Source organism: Gymnoscopelus braueri (genome assembly GCF_963280865.1).
Source record: "Gymnoscopelus braueri genome assembly, chromosome: 23".
In the NCBI taxonomy this organism is placed as follows: domain Eukaryota; kingdom Metazoa; phylum Chordata; class Actinopteri; order Myctophiformes; family Myctophidae; genus Gymnoscopelus; species Gymnoscopelus braueri.
The window spans coordinates 21752069-21757084 of record NC_137625.1 but is presented as its reverse complement, the minus strand read 5'-3'; positions in this window follow the sequence as shown (position 1 = coordinate 21757084).

Here is a 5016-nt window from a genome sequence, read left to right as displayed (position 1 = left end):
CTGCTGCTGCTGCCGTGCGCGTTGTGAGAGCTGTCGATCAGTGTTGCCACGTTTTGCAAGAGAAATAAGCCAGTGGTTCTCAAACTTTTTCATGTCAAGGACCCCCAAAATGTGTTCTCAAATGTGTTGTTCCAGGGACCCCCCCGGAAGCAAAGATTTGAGTTACGAATGTTCGCTTAAAAATATATATTAAAGGTTTGCATATATTTTCACGATTTTTCAAAAATAGCAGATCTACAAGCTCATAGCGCGGCACTCGGTGCCGCGCTATGAGCTTGTAGATCTGCTATTTTTGAATAGCCAAAGTATAAAAGGTTAAAATTATTGTGACGCTATAATATGTTAACACATTTTGCTGGGGACCCCCTGGTACCCCCCCAAGGACCCCTGGAATAAGCAACCAGGTCATTGAAAGCAAGCCCAAAAGAAGCGAGCCCTTCGCTTTTTGATTGATTGATTGATTGAATACTTTGTTAATGTTAACAGTTTCCCAAAAATATGCATAGAAGGTACAGTTCTATACAAGGTCTGCTAAGAGGATTAAAACCCAAGAAAGCACTATGGCTTGTTTCCATTGGGGTCTGTGTAGGGCAGGGTATTCAATTCATCGAAACATTTAATGACAGACTGATAAATATAGGCCTACAATATTATGCAAAAACACAGTAAAAAAAAAGTAAAACAAAGAAGCAACTATATGCCACATGAGGATTTTAAAATCTATATACGATCTACAAGCTCACAAGTGAGCTTGTAGATCACAAGTGAAGTGAGCTTGTAGATCTGCTATTTTCAAAGAAGAATCTAGAAAGAAAGTGGAATATTTTACAAATAGGCCTACATATTAAATATATGGGGGGTCCTTGACATGAACATGTTTATGAACCACTAGTTTAAACGACATTAGGAAACAAGCCCAAATAAGCAACTACACTTTAGAAACAAGCCAAAAAAAAAGGCAACCCGCAACTACCAATATTTACAAGCAACTTTACAAGCCCAATGTCGCTTATAATAAGCCGACATGGCAACACTGGCTGTCGATACAACCACCCTAATAGCTGCTGTATTTACACTTCCTGTTGCATTTTCTGTTTTCACAATAAAAGTATTTATCTGATTTATTTAGGCACCATAATAGCACTTGATGAAGCTGTTTTAAAAGATGTATCATTTAAACACCACTTTCACAATAAAAGTATCTGAGGTAGTATCATCCCTCTTCACAAACTGTGGCTCCCAAGTAAGTGAACTGGTCTACCTCTTCAATATCTTGTCCATTGATCTGAATTATTTCCTGGTTTCTTGCATTAATCCTCATTGTTTTTGTCTTTTGTATATTAATCCTGAGTCCTACTCGCATCGCCTGGCTTCTTCATCCATTTGTACATTTATATTTATATTTATTGATAGGTTGGACTGTACATTATTTTAACTCAGTCAATCAGAGACCCAGTGCAAATATCTTACGTCTGACTAAGCTTAACAGTTCTGTTTTATTTGATTTGATTGTATTAATAAATTTCTTACTGCTTTTATGACACCTGAATTTCCTCACAGGGATCGATAAAGTTGTATCTTCTCTGATCTGATCTTAGGTTTATCTTATCTGATCTCTTATCTTATTTAAACAACATATAAAACGTATATAGCAGGGGTCTTTAATGTTAAGGACAGGACCCCTTAGCTGAGACAGACATGAAGCAGGGAACCCCACTACATATTTTATTGCAGATTAAACCTTTTCATAGATTTCATAGATAGCTTCATAAACTTGTTTGACAGCACCATCATCAGTGTTGTGTAAATTCATGTTTTTGTTTGTTTGTTTACACATATGTTTTTCTAATAATAGGCATGTAAATTAGTGGTCACAAGTCCTATTCTAATCCTGTCATTCTAATTCCTCTCTTTGTCATGCAGGTCAGATGCATGGGAGCAGCCCAGCGTACTATCCCTAGGCAAATTAGGTGTCTGTCAGTTTATTTAATGTAGGAACCCCTCTAGAGCAGTGGTTCTCAACCAGTGGTCCGGGGACCACCAGTGGTTGAGTAAATGTACTTAGTTACTTTCCACCACTGAGCATAGGCCTCTACAGAATACAGATGGTGATGTTCACCCGCGGCTGCACAGAGAGGAAATGTAACCAAATGGACCCTTATAGATCTTTAACTCTTGAGAGTGTAAAATGAAACTAAATGGACACTGACGGGTCCATTTAGTTTCATTTTACGCTCTCAAGAGTGAAATTATTGTTAAACATCTGCAATACAGGCAGTATAGGTGGTGCCATGGTTTTGCATGGTTTTGCACTTTTTCTGTTTTTCATGTGTCTATGAGGTTGATAGAACTTCATTAAGCCCCCTGGGTGGTGTTTTTATGGTGTTTTATGTCTTCTCTGACTATTTTGAGTTTCTACCTGGAGGCTGAAACCTTGAGGGTCAAACATGCCAATAGAAAAACAGCACTTTAATGACAGTACAATTATACCCTCCCCCTCATTATCATAACACAACAGGTGTGGGCATGAGGAGGAGGAGGGACTAGGACAGGTGGGTGGTGCTAAGGTGGTGTAGGAGGTGCTAAGGTGAGAACCAGGCAGGTATACTTAATGAACTGGAGGCGTGTCCACATAAAAACATAATTTTAACAATTTCTGTACACTTTTTTGAAAAACATCTTCCTCCTAGTATAACCATAATACCTGATGATTATGTTTTAGGTGGGGGGGGAATCACTGAAAATCACGGCACCCCGTCTTTAATTAAATAAATGTTATTTTGATCAACGTTTGCCTGTTATCTCTCCTATGGTATACCACATCAATACAGCATGTGGAATTGTGGACAAAATCTTATCCAACGATAACAAAATATTCTAAGTTTTAGGTCTGAGAGTCTAAATCTCATCAAACGGTGGTCCGTGGCCCAAATGCCGAATAAATAATGGACCTTGATATGAAAAGGGTTGAAAACCACTGCTCTAGAGATAAAGGCACACTGGTGATCAATCATATAAAGTAAAAATACTTCAAAAGTACAGTACTTGAGTAAATGCCTTTACACCACTGGTAGCGGACAACCAAGAGTGCTGATCCAATGGTCCTATGGGACTGAGGAAGCTGCCATATGGATGGCACTGGCACCAGCTCAGCGGCCTTGTGGTTAGAGTGTCCTCTCTTAATTTGGGAGGTTGGGGGTTCAATCCCTGGCAGAGTCATCCCAAAGATGATAAAAGGAGGTACCCGATGCCTGCTTGGCACACAGCATCAAGGGTTGGATTGGGAGTAAGTCCCCGAGATATGCTAGTGTCATGTCCATGGGGTTGTACTAGTACATCCAGCTGTACATCACGCTAAGGAAACAGGAGATAAGCTCCTGACCTATGCCATGGGCCACATGGCCCGGGAACCATCGATTCCCAAGGATACTTACTGGCACAAGTCCCTGTGAGAAGGAGGCAGCTTTTATTTTGTTGACAAGTAGAGATACTGTACTGTAGAATAGTCTTTAGAAAAACCTAATTAGAAAAATATTCATGCATAACATGACCAGTCCTGCAGTCTCCTTCACAGTGTGACTTTCCATAAAAAGATCCACTTCAAAACGATGATACACACAAGGGTACACAGTTAATTTATTATTTACAGTATGATGTTAAAATGATCCTACGTTCTGTTAGAGAGAAGCCGGGTAACATGAACAATCTCTGCTTAGCTCCTCACAAATTCAGCTACTGCTATAACGACCGAGTCCTGTGCTTACACAAGGATGAAGCATTGGAGATGTGTATCCAATAACTACAAAGTAAAGCCATTAAGGTCACACGTATTCTCTTTTAATAAGAATATAGAAAAAATAGTGACATTTATGCATGCTGCGATGTGTGAACTAGGCCTTTCTGGCCCTGAGATGATGAGGATGATTATGATGATGTTGATGATGATGATGTGAGTGCTGCCCTCATGTGGTTTGAAAAGGACCTCTGCAGTGCCACAGAGGAGGTAGTCTCACATTGACTCTCACAGCTCCGCCTAGTTGGCACCAGTGGTGGAAAAAAAGTATTGACGCTATTTGAAATTCCTGAATCTAAGGGGCAAATATTGTACTTGTACTCCACTGCAATTATTTGAAAACTTTAGTTACTAGTTACTTTGTAGATTTGGATTATTATTACAAAATATACATTAACCACTTCACAGCCCTGTATACATTTCAGCCATTTGAAAATAGCAGATCTACAAGCTCACAATGAGCTTGTAGATCTGCTATTTTCAAATAATTTGTTTACATTTCAAAACTTGAAATGGGAAGTTCTGCAATGCATAATGAGTGCTTTTACTTTTGGTACTAATTAATACTACTACTACTAATAATAATAATCATCATTATCATTATCATTATCATTATTATTATTACCCTTATTATTATTAATTAGTACCAAAAGTAAAAGTATCAATACCACAATGTAGTACTTGTACAAGTACTCTGTTACAAGTAAAAGGCCTGTGTTCAAAATGTTACTTGAGTAAAAGTACAAAAGTATTGGCATCAAAATATACCTAAAGTACCAAAAGTAAAAGTAATAAAATGTTTTAAAATAGCAGATCTACAAGCTCACAACGTGTTGCATCGCGATGCGTTGTGAGCTTGTAGATCGGCTATTTTCAAATAGCCTAGGTATAAAATAGGGCTAAATTGGTTAATGTATGTTTTATAATATAATAAATTATATCTGCAAAGTAACTAGTAACTAAAGTTTTAAAATAATTGTAGTGGAGTAAAAGTACAATATTTGCCTCTGAGATGTAGTGGAGTAGAAGTAAAAGTATTGAAAATAGGAAATACTCCAGTAAAGTAAAAATTTCTCAAAAGTGTACTTAAGTACAGTACTTGAGTAAATGTATTTATATACACCACTGGTTGGCACAGCTCTCTGAAAGTCTATGCTGGACTGGTAAAACCCAGTTATGGTAATTGTGCCGTACAGCGCTACATTCATGCTGTAACTTTTGCA